This window comes from Lepisma saccharinum, chromosome 13 (assembly GCF_977018435.1).
Source record: "Lepisma saccharinum chromosome 13, izLepSacc3.1, whole genome shotgun sequence".
NCBI classification, from domain to species: Eukaryota; Metazoa; Arthropoda; class Insecta; order Zygentoma; family Lepismatidae; genus Lepisma; species Lepisma saccharinum.
The window spans coordinates 42,206,105-42,218,987 of record NC_139241.1 but is presented as its reverse complement, the minus strand read 5'-3'; positions in this window follow the sequence as shown (position 1 = coordinate 42,218,987).

Genomic DNA, 12,883 nt, shown 5'->3' with positions numbered 1-12,883 from the left:
CATCAACCCACACAAATTCTTTAGGCAGGGTGTTGTATTGTTTGATCCCACTGCCTGTCTTAATTTGTGACCATATGGGCTTGATTAAATTATTGTATTTTGCCCCACTGCTAGACTTGACTCTTTTTTGTGTGGATCATTGTTCTGGTATAGAGCATCTGATTTTATTAATATTTCTTTGTAATATTCATAGTCTTGATCTGTATAGCTGCCAGGCCTTTTCCTAGTCATCAGTTCCCACAATCCAGGTGTGCCGGGGTACTTAACAAAAGCACCTTTTTCTCCGAGACGAGATTCTGAATAAACAATCAGATCATCCCCCATAAATGTTACTCTGAAATTGCCAATTCTATGTATGATGCTTCCATCAAGCTCTGTGTCAGCATATAAGCCAAACACCTCATCTTTATTGTCTTTAGGTGTGGTTAAATATTTTTGAGCAAGAAGACCCAATTCAATAGGATCCTGAGTAGCTTCAATTCTTCTAGGAGCAATAGGACTAGGTGTATGAATACTGGAAAGTGGGGTGAATGGATAATCTAATATGTTTCTTGCAGCTACAGGTACAAGCTCTGTGATCAAATTTTGATTTTGCTCTGTAACAGTTTTGATATTTTTACCTAATTCACTAATAGCATCAATTACAGGCTGTTCTGTTTGTTTGTTTTTTTCATAAATTCCTCGGTTCTCTGATTTCCATCCCCTAAATCTTTTTACAAGATAATCTCTTAATTTAAGATCATCAATTATTGGCCTTTTCATGTTTATTTATATATGTTTCAATGTCTAGAAAATTGTTGATTTTATTTCTGTATTTGCCACTATTGGGTGTTCTTGTCATATCAATTGTGACAAACCCATAACTGTCCTGGTTCCAGCACTTGCTGCAAAACTTAGAAAAATCATTGTAGCTCAAGTCCCCACCTACATATTCATCATGTATGTGTTTGAGGTTGGTATGGTCTTGACGAAACACACATATAAAATTGCTGTTGTCTCGGATCAGCTGCTTGGGTATTTTTGAAAAAGTCTGTGCCAGGTAGAAGCAATCAATGTTTTTGTGCCGGCCCTGTGTAAAGAAATTTCTAACCTTGTTTTGATTATCCAGTATAATGTCATCAAACACAACAACAGAATTATCGAGACATTCATGAAGTGGCTTAACATCTGGTTCAAAAGTGGCTATATCCAATCCATCATATAGCTTCATCAGCTGCTGATATTTTAATTGTTCCAAGCTCTTAGAAAAGATATACAAGTGCCTGTTTTTCCAGTCTAACCAGTTGGGTGCCAATAAAAAATTATCAACCATTAGTGTAGTTTTACCACAAGCAGATGGCCCAACAATAAGACATCTAATATTTTCAGGCAGCAACTTGCCATTTCTCTTAATCTGCTGTTCAGGTTCTGGCAGCCTCTTTATAACATCCCAGGTGCTTATATTATCACTTTGTCTGCATCGATCCAGCTGTGTTCTGGAAGTCCTAGCCATTTGACAAATAACTTGTTGCCTTTTCTGCGGATAATTTTTTCTATGAGATATGTGTCAGGCTGTTTAGTTTTGCTGAGCTCTTGTTCATAGAACCTGCCTTTGAGAATTTCTCCTCGGTGATCTTTTATTATATATGTGTTAAGGGTCCCAGGTTTAATTTGAACTACTGTAAATAATTCAGTGCTCCAGTTTCTTGTAAAGCCTCTTTTGAATAAGTGCTTATATTTGCTGATTCTTACTTGATCACCTACCCTGTATTTGGCCTTTCTTGTTGTTGGCTGGTATCTAGGATAATAAACAGTGCTGATCAATTTTTGCTCATCAGATGAAGTTACTTCAGAGGGTTTCATGTTGATTGTAGAATGGACCGAGTTGTTATATTTATGTAGAAGTTCTGGAAGAATATTAATCCATTTATAATTATCGTGAAGTGTAAATTGTTTATACATATGATTTTTTAGGGTTCTGTTGAATCTCTCTACAATTGAGGCTTTGAGATCACTGTAACTCGAGTAATGTGGTATTGCCTGGCTTTTAATAAATTGTTGAAACACTGAATTATAAAATTCTTTGCCATTATCTGTTTGCAAATAGCGGGATGATCTTCCACTCTGATTGATGATTGTCCTGATGGCTTCTGTAACACATTTTTCAGTCTTGGATTTGAGTGGCACAGCCCAGGCAAATTTTGAAAATGTGTCTATTACAGTGAGTAGATACTTGTAGCCCTTGTTGATTTTGTCTAAGTTTTTCAACTGTCCACTTGCCATTTCAATCAAGTCGCTCTGCCATAAATCATCTATGCTTTTTGTGACTACTGGCAGTCTCTTAAAATTATGTCTGGCCTGTCTGTGTAATTCATCAACAATAATTTGTCTAGACATAATATGTAAACAAGAATATTGCAACTATAGGGTGTTCAGCAGCTGATACTGCAGGATTTTCTAAATATAATTTGTCCCCTATTTGTATTTTAAATTCCAGAGAGCCATCATCTTCAACATATGCTGTTTCTAATGTATTGGGATCTGTAAAATCCTCTAACTCTACACTGGTGATTTTCACTTTGTTATCAGCATTTGTTATTGATAAGGTAGGGTAGTGGTGTGCCTGTGGTTGAAGCCAATATTTGATCTTGATTGGTCTCAATGTGCCCCCAACAAAAAAACTGGTAATAAAATTGTGCAGGGGACAGCATATATATTTTGCCACCTGGTGTAAATGGAGAATCATATTCTTTGTTGGGGATGCTGTACAATTCAAGAATTACTGTATGTTTTGGATTCTCAATTATGCCTGTTATTTCCTTTTCTGCTGTGAGCAATCTGTTTGTTACAGATTCAAGATGCTCATTGATGGTTCTAACAACATCATCATGGCCTGGCTTGATGTTTATGTCCACAACAAGTTTCTTGTATTGTTGCACAATCTCTTGTAGCTGGGTGGCAAAAACAGACAGAGCATTTGCTTGATTGGATTCCATGGTCCCTAGCTGTTGCTTGATATTAGCTACAATTTGTTGCAAATTTTCAACAACTGCCAATTTTGAATTTTGAGCAGTAAGATCATGGACCTGTCTTCTGATATCCTCAAACAGGGCATGCAATTCATTAATATGTTGATTAGTTGGAAGAATGGCCACTGTCTGAGTAAGTTGTTTGATCTCTGCCTGGATATTCTTGATATCTTCTGATTTCAATATGCGATTCACTGCTCTCTTAATATTTTTAAGTTCCTGTGATGTAGGCAGATTTGATACTGTATTTTGCAAAGATTCAAGTGCCAATTTTACATTGTTTAATTCAGAAGCATCAGCCACATTTTGCATAGCATTTTGGAGCAGGGCTATATCTGCCTGAGAGGGTGTTGATTGTTGTAAAATTTCAAGCTTTGTTTGGATATCATCTATCAAGTGATGAAAATGAGATAGTTCAGATTCAGTGTTGAGGTTTTCAAGCTTTGTGATTTGTTGCTGGACACTAACAAGGGTATCTACAATCCCAGGCAATCGGGATTCTAGTACATTTGCCAAATCACTTTGCACTGCTGCTATTGTACCTTCAAGATGGGTTATGGAACTTTGAAGTTTTCCAAAATCTTCATATGTTTCAAGTTGCAGCTTAATATTTGCTACACTCCGAGTTATTGCATTCAAAGCATCAGAAGATGGCAAATTGTTCATAAAATTTTCAAGTGTCTCAATTTTTTCTTTAACCTCGGCTATGGCATTGTTCAGAGGGTCCAGATTAGGTATTTGGAGTGACTGAATCTGTTCCTTTAGAGTGGAAATCACTAGATCAAAATCTTCTTGTGATTTTATGCTTTTGACAATTGTTTGGAGTTGTGTCTGGACATTATTTATTTGCTCTTCTAATTGTTGTTTCAATTGCTCAGAGTTGGTGGCCTGGCTCTTAAATTTGGCTTGAAGAGCTGCTACAGCTTCTTCTAAATTTTGAAAATTATCTAATGTGGCCAGGTCAGTATATTTCTGAAGCAATAATTTAAGTTCTGAGTCAATTTTAAGAAGAGGGTCCATGCATTGTGATTGTAAATTTGTAATTTCTAATTGAAGACTGGCATTGGGTGTGGTTTGTAAAGCTTGTAAATCACTTCTTAATTTCTTGACTCTGACATCAAGCATCAGAATCTCATCACTGTGATCTTCATGCCTTGTATGGCCAAATATATCATTAGGCATTTTTGTTTTAGCGGTTATTTATTATTGAATATCTAATTCTTAATTCTATAAAAAAGGGTATAAGCTTGTCATAGGATTTAGGGACCTCAATATATAAGCAGTCACCAGCAGAAACAGTATATACAGTGCCAGAAATCATGTTTGAGTGCTTTATTCTATAAATATTTCTCCCTACTGAAATTTTAACATCACCCTCAGGGGTTGTAATAAATTGCAATTGCCCACCTACAGGTAATTGGTAATGATTTAAATTATTGTTAAATATGTACAATGTTTTGCCTGTTTCATCATCAATATCTGTAAGTATGCTGTTTAGATGAATAATTAACAAGCCACTTAGTTTAGATATCATATCAGAAGAGGGTTGTGGTGTTGGCAGCTCCATAATAGCCTGTTTTTTGAACCCAAATAAGTTCATAGGCATGTTTATTTATTTCAAATCATGCTCTGGAATTGGGCATTGATTCCCACTTTTCAAATCACAATGACCCCATGGTAGAGTATGTATGCCACATGATAAAATGCATCTCTTATCATCATGTGGGTCCAGAGCCACTTTTCTTACAATATTTGTAGTCAACAAGTGATCCATACTCTGAATTCTGGATTCTGATGTTCTGATTGTGCTACATGATTTGAGGCAATTTTTGTAATCCTCAAATTCAAGCTCTTTGTCAACAGTCACTCTGCCAATGCCCTTGGCTTTTTTGGCAACAACACCACTACATGTTTCAAAACTGTACATCTTGGCTCTTAACCCAGCAAATGCCACAATAACATCACCAAGTGTCTCATCTTTTAACTTGCCAGGCACCTTTTTGTTGTGGGGTTGAATCCTTGTATGTTCACTGGTATCAAAATATTCAAGCAATGCAGGCTTTGACATATCTTTATAAACATCTTCTGTGTGAATATCAAGAACAAAACTATCCGTGTCCATGTACATCAATTTTACACTATCACCATAAAAAGGTTTCAGCACATCATAATACAATTTTAACATATGTAATTTGGCCAATTCCAATATCACAGCCCCTACATAAATAGGTTTATCAAACATAATCTTTGTTTTTTTCATGTTGAAAAGAGCCATATTTTCATCATAAATTCTTCTATAATTGAAATTAGGCTTTGCAACCAATTTTTTGCTCAGGCTGGGGTCAGTAATTATTTTAACATCGGTATGTTTTCTGACATTTTCAATAGTTTTGCCATACACAGAATTGACCATCAATTTAAACAAGGCCTTATCAAATTGGCTCTTTGCAGATGTTCGAAGCTCTGTGTTTGTATTAATATATGGCTTCAACCATTTTAAGTGCCTGAACCTCAAAACTTTGCCAACTTTGCTCACTTGAACACCATGTTTCATCAGGAACTGGAGGTTTTTGTAATATATGACATAGCCCTGTTTTGGCTCCAGTGTCATCATCAATTTCTTCTGTTTAGAGCACTTAACCTCAGGAATTGGGGGCAGATCAGAAAATTTGTTGTGTAAATTATCTGGAATTGTCAGATCAACCTCTAAGAAGAGCCCATAGTTACTGTCATCAAAATCCTGAAGATTCTCAATATTAAAATCTTCAACCCATTCAAGCCCTGCATATGGCAATTTATCCATCATAGCATAACCATAGAGGCTGTTTGCATCTACATACAGTATATAATTTGATGGCAGTGCTGGATCATAATCAGAAATATATTTGTTATTTGCTCTGGCATATCTCTGAGAACATTGCACCATGCCTCCTCTTATACATTGTTCCATAAACAGATACATATCTTGATCCTGGATCAGATCCAATTGCATTTTAGTGTTTAAAAACATTGCAGACCATGCTAGGCCCGGGACACTGTAAAAATACATTGGATCCAGTTCATAATTTTGCATGGAAGATTTTCTGAATGCCTGCAGTATATCAGCTAAGAGGGTCACATCAAGTTTTAAATATGCCATGTGATAATCACCAAATGTCTGGCATTTTAAATTGTTCCACATCAATTGGGCATGGTGATAATCATCATCGGTGATTCCAGATCCTCTGATTTTGCTGTAAAACTGTTGTTTTGGTGGCAGAGAACACTCATAAAATTTAGAAAAATCTGTAACATAATCATATGGATATACACCCTTCCGCCTAATTAATTTCAGGTCCTGATTTGGAAACAAGGCACATGTGATTTTGAATTGTTCATCAGATAATTGAGTGGCCAGTGTAGCCAGGCTAGCCGATAAAATTCTGTATGAATCAAGAAATCTTATGTGAATATGAACACCATTAACTTTAATTATTTTGCTAATAGCAATATATTTCTCATCATTTTCAGCTAAAATAATTAAATTCTGCTTGTCAAACCCCTCGTACCTGATCAGATGATGAAAATCATAATTGGATGCTCCATGGCAAAATATAGGGATAAATTTTGGTCTCTGGATCTTAATATTACAGCTATTACACAGGGCCATTTTGAATTTACCATCTGTATGAGAATGGTGTTTCACCTTGATTTTTGTATCTGAAAATTCAGAATCACATACCGGGCATTTTTGTGCATTGTTGAAATCTTCAATCTGTTTCTCTGTTAAAGGCAACATAGGTTTTGATTTTAATAAGATATTAGATGCTATGTCATAGCACTCATTTTCTATTCTATGTGCAAATTTTTTGATGGCATCTGCTCCCATGTATGAATCTTTTTTACTAACAACACCATCCTGTACAACAACATAATAAAAACTAGAAGGTTCATGTAGCTGGTATGGTGTAATTGAAGATTCTTCAGGATCTGGATTGCAGAATGCAAGAGGTTTGAGATTTGATTCAAAATCACAAACTATATATGCTGGGTGTTCCGACAAGGCTTCAAACTTTTTGAATTCTGCATTTTCACTTGGCATTGGCATCACCATATGAACAGGTTTATAGTTGCCACAGTATTTTAAATGTTCAATTAACTTGTTTTTAGCAATTTCTGCATTCACTTCCCGAACCCCATTCACCATTTTCCTGCCATCAAATACACTTAAACATCTTTTGCACAACTTGAATATTGTATTGGATTTGTCTATTTGCTTTCTCACTAAAGCTTCAAGATTATGTATCAGAGTGTAATGATATGTGCCATCCCCTTCAATTAAGAGCAAATCAATCGGAACAGCAGATTCATCATTAAATATACTGATTCTGAGAGGTTCTATCAAGCAATTGCCACGGCCAGTGGAACAAATAAATACATTAATAGATAATTGTTTGCCATTAATATCCCTGGCCTTTTTTTCAAATTTATCAATATTCTGAACAGACATTGGATATTCTAAACCCTCCATTGCTTCATCAAAATCATGTTCATGTTGTTTATAATAACTTATTCTCTGAGGATTTCTTGAAACTGGAAACAAAGCAGCTAAAATACACCACAAGAAGCATTTCTGGTCGGTATTTTCAATATTAACCACGGCTTTTTTGTTTTTAATATTGGCAGGTAATGGCAAATATGTAGATCCTTGTAATGGGCTGAATTCAGAAATATTAACATATAACTTGTGTGGAGATCCGCATAGGCTCCATCCAGACTCTTTTGCTGCAAATTCAGAGTGTTTAATGTTCAGTTGATCTATCAAACTGCTTGTTATTTTGTCTGAATTTGCATTTGAATATACAGGTACAGTTTCTGTTATGTGGGGCTGTGTAAATTTTGTGCCATTTGGTTTCTTATATTGTGTAAACAATTTGAGGGAGAGCTTATAAGAGCCATTTTGTGCATTTAGAATTGCCTGCACATCAGGATTTACACTGTTCAAAAAATTCTTAATGCCACATCTTGGCTCTGATACAAACCGATAATCTCTTAATTGGCCATTAAAACTGCTATGGATAGGTGGTGCATAGCGTGGCTGCTTTGCAGGTCCAGCATTAACAGGTGCTTCATGCTTCCTTTTCAGAACAGATGTGGATGGTTGTGAGGGCAATGTTGATGACTGTACATAAGAATTACACTTATGCCATTTGTAATATGCCTTGCTTAATATTTTGTGGCATCTTGGACACATTTTCATGGCCTTTCTGCATTTCTTACGGTCGCAAATATGCCGGTGCCTGGCCCAATGAGAACTAGATATATTTTTATTACACTGATTGCAATATTTTTGTTTTGGCATTTTTGTTGTTTATTTATATAAAATTTCCTGGTCCAAAAAAAAACAGAACTATGGACAATATGCCAAAACAATTATAACAGCAGTTAATGGCTGAACTGGTGTTTTTATACCCAAACAACAGCTATTAACTAGGCTCTGGTGATCCCCAATATAAAATAATTTTGTTCTTTTATGCTGTTGTACAACACTTTTTACCAGGTTTCAGATCTGGGAGCTATCAGTTGTATATCAACTAGCAATAATTATTCTCAAAATCTCACGTGTGGATATATTATTTTGCCACATGTATTTCAATCTTACACATTTTATCAGGACTCAAACCCGAGCCTTTTGTTTACAAGGCAACAATATTAACATTTTGCCATCAGGGGAGGCTTCATATTTTATGAGGACTCAAACCCAGAGGCCTCCTGATTGCAAGGCAATAAAAACCATGGGGCTATGCACCACACTCTACTGGGTCTCCTGGGATTTTGACAGAAAAAACACACTATAAACAATAAGATGATATGGGTACTTGACATAATTTTAAGTATAGGCAAATCTGTCTGAGAGGCTTCACCTTTTCTACACTAGAATTCAAAATTCTTAAAACTTCAGAGCATATCACACCTGAAGAATTGGGGTATAAGCCCCTCTTGCCATTGTTTTAAGTATGGGCAAATCGGATTGTTCAATCAAATAGCCTCTCCTTTTCTACACTTATAAGTGGTGCTTATCCTATAGCCAATCCTACTACTTTAGGGCTATAAGAATTCCGTCCGTGACAGAGTGGTTAGCACAGTGCGCTACGATGTATGATGTCCTGGGTTCGAATCCCGTCGTGCGTATGGGTGTTCTTTGTGAGTGCCCCTTCATCAATTTCATCATATCACTCATCCTCGTCGTCCCGATTAGCAAGAGGTGAAAAAACTACGCTAAATAAGAAAATAAAAAGACTGATAAGAATCATTCTTTTTTCCGGACGTGTCCTACATTTTATATTTGTGTCTGGCCTCCGGAAGGAATTTGAAAGAAATCTCAAATGTCTTATACGTATTTTGAGCATCACGTAACTTCAAATTAGATGGAGAAACAGAAAAACTGAGAGAAGTCTAAGATAACGTGGTTCCTTGGAGAAGTATGCTTAAATCAAAGAGTGCGCATGGTTGCTACTGGATGTTCGGAAAAACAATTACAATCCCAGCTCAGAAATTACTTCACGATTTTCTAGATCCGAAAAACTCCGGATATATGTATAAAAATGCTTACTTTGTGAAGTTTTATCGATATAAGTGTCGGTAATTTGTTCGAAGTAACAAGTAATTTTTCTCCTTATTGGAGAAATAAGGCACACAATTCTGTTTTTCCCAGTGTATAGTAGTTTTTTACATATTAATAAACAAGAACTTCCAGACTTTGTAAATTGTGAATTTTTTCCTTCCCGAATTCATGGATTGTTCTCTCTTCCTGGCCCCACATCGACGAAAAACGTTCTGTCTTACATACACAAGTTGAAATGACATACAGCCGTGCTATTAAATAGCAGTTGAGGAATTTTAAACTCAAGCGTTCACTTAAACATTAAGTTTAGAGCTGAAGATGTGGCATATTCTCGTTATATGCTAAGATGTCCTAGTAACCTATTATATATTCACTGCAAATGCCTTCGTGTCCAACATTTTGAGACAATTTGTCCTACTTTGCGCTGAAGAGTGATCTGATAGCCCTATGTGTGATGAAAACTGTTTTTACTCAATTTCTGATATAATTTATTCCAGCATTTTCTTCAACCTCCATTACCTTGTTATTACATCCAATGCTTACACAACTTTTCCTTCGTGCTCGACCTTTGGGTTCAGAAATGTTTACAACACCCCCATCTCCCGCGTGTAAATAGCAGGCAACAACACTCTAGAAAACCACAATGTATACAACTTGTTTACTACATATTTTACGAAAATATTACAATGTTAGCTTGATATAACTGTGGATTGGAACGAACGAAATAAAATACCTGTTTCATACGCACACTGGAACGAGCGCAGGCCTGCTGTGAGTCACTCTGGCATTGAAGGTCACTGATCGAAGCAGTTGGTGCTTGCTTACTACAAGCAGGCGCCTTATCTTTCCTCAAGGAAACACGGAAATCTTAGTTACTTTCTTTCGCCAGACTAATTGTGAACATTTACAGGAACGTAAGGAGTAGTATTGTATTCTATTGGAAATAGATTTCGTGGTGTTTAAAAGATATTATAACAATATGTAAATCTCTTTTGTGACCTACACTGAACTTATTTTAAAGTTTCATTGACATGTGAAAGCGGAAATTTAGAGATCCTTCTTCCTTACGATTTCTAAACAACCGAAGAGTGTGGTGAACGTGAAACTACTTATTGTTCGCATCAACGATATGCATTATACAAATGGTCCTTAATCAAAAACCCTATTACTTAACAAGAAGTGATATTTAAAACAAATCTACCACGTATCCAACGTAACCAATATTCAGATTGATTCCAAGCTTCTGTTTGGGTTATTTTGTGTCGCATTTTTACCTCTTTCGATAATCGCGACGACGAAGATGATGGGTAATGATACGAATGCAATGCTACATCTAAGCCTCAACAGGTTTCAAAAATGGATCCTCTGGCTTTGTAGAGAGTTACGGTGATTTTGATTTTGATTTTCATTTGGTATTTTAAGCCCACTTTATGCACACAAAGGCTAATCGAGACTGCATCTACAGTTTAAAGTGGGATCCTAACCACTGTGTCTCCACCGGGTATCGAACAGGGGACTCCTTGATTACAAGGCGACTCCTCTACTACAGCGCCATCGGGAAGGATGAGAGAGAGAGAGAGAGAGAGAGAGAGAGAGAGAGAGAGAGAGGGAGAGAGAGAGAGTTACGGTGACTACGATAATGAAGAATTGAAAGTATCAGAACGCCTAAGCTATTCTTTTGTCAATATTGGAATTGTTAATGAATGTTGTGAATGTCAGTTCAAATTGAAAAAAAAATAAACTAAAAGATTTCCAGAGTGCCGTTACAAATCGTTAATTTTTCTCTTTCCACACATTACTTTGCTAGTATGTAGATATTTGCATGCTAAGATGTAGAAAGTGCTGCAATTTCAGTGTTTGGAATTGCGATTTATTTCTGAGAATGGAGTGAGTAGTGGGAAAAGGATCACCTCACATGTTTGGATTATACCTCCCCGCCAAAAAAAGACACAAAATATATATCGGCTGTTGTTCTTATAAGGAAATATAACATGTATGAATTGTGTCTAGAAATATTGGAGCCTATTCACATCCCTACGGAACTTGGAAGAAAGCCCACGTAGAGATTGGGAAGTTTTGTTACGACAAAATTGGGATGTATAGTAAATTAAAAAGCAAAGTCCTACCTTGTGTTTTGCACCAAGCCATGAAGGCGTATAGGGGGTGTGGAGTTAGTGGAGTTAGGGCCCCACGCTTGCTTCATCAGACCGAAGGTGGGAATGATGTGATCAGCACCACGTCCCTGGCCGCCATACCCCCCCCCCTTCCCCAGAGTTTCCTCCAGGTACCGACTTTATACGACGCACCGAAGCAGCTTGAACAGGTGGACAAAATCCCGATTATCCCCCGTCGAGGATCGAACCCAGATCTCTCGCATGGTAATAAAACGCCCTAACGACTGTTCTACTGCGGCACATACGGTAATTAAGGCAAGAATTGTTTTAGCGTTTCGTTCATCGTTTTTAGGGGAATCATTTTCGGAGATATAACGTGTAGCTCTTGTCGGTTCTGCGACCTGGGTTGAGAAAAGGCGATTTTCTGACGAACAACATTCCACCTGACAAGTCACGTGACTTTCCTACATTTCCTGTGCCTGTTGGCTTTCGCATGAAAGACGAGTTGCTCTTGAGACAGACAGAATCACCCGATCACCTAATGGTGCAATGTGTGTTGCCTACCCTTCCGGCATTATTTACTGCCATTAAAGTCTTATGGGGAAGAACTTTTTTCCACCACTGTACACCCAATTATTAACTTCACTTCCACGTAGTACACCCTTAACTGCATTTTCCAGACTGACGAAGCTCTGGCGTCTGGCCCTTTGGCCAGTATAATTCTGTGTGTTGTCTTGTTTTTTGTCCTTATGAGTGCTGAGTGCCCCTTTAGAGCCTTAGCTTTTAATCTAAGTCAGAATGTTTTAATATTTTAGCTGTACGACATTGCAGTTATGTTACTTTAGTTATGGTAAGGGGCTGGACCCAGCAGTGCCGGACCGGAGACAAGTACACTTTTAGGGGGCTTTGTGCCATTGACATAGTAGAGGGTTCGTAAAAGTAAACGTAGTTAATCAGGGGTACAGAAACGAATACAATATACACAGGTAAATGTAAAGTTAAAGTCCCGTGTGCATACAGCCATGAAAGCACATTTAGGGTATGTGGAGGTAGGGCCCCACATATTTTCGATGCGGGGACAAAGCCGGAAAAATTCCGACCTTAGATCATCCGTTGGCAGTCAGACTAGAATCAAATCAGGCTATAATTTTACGACA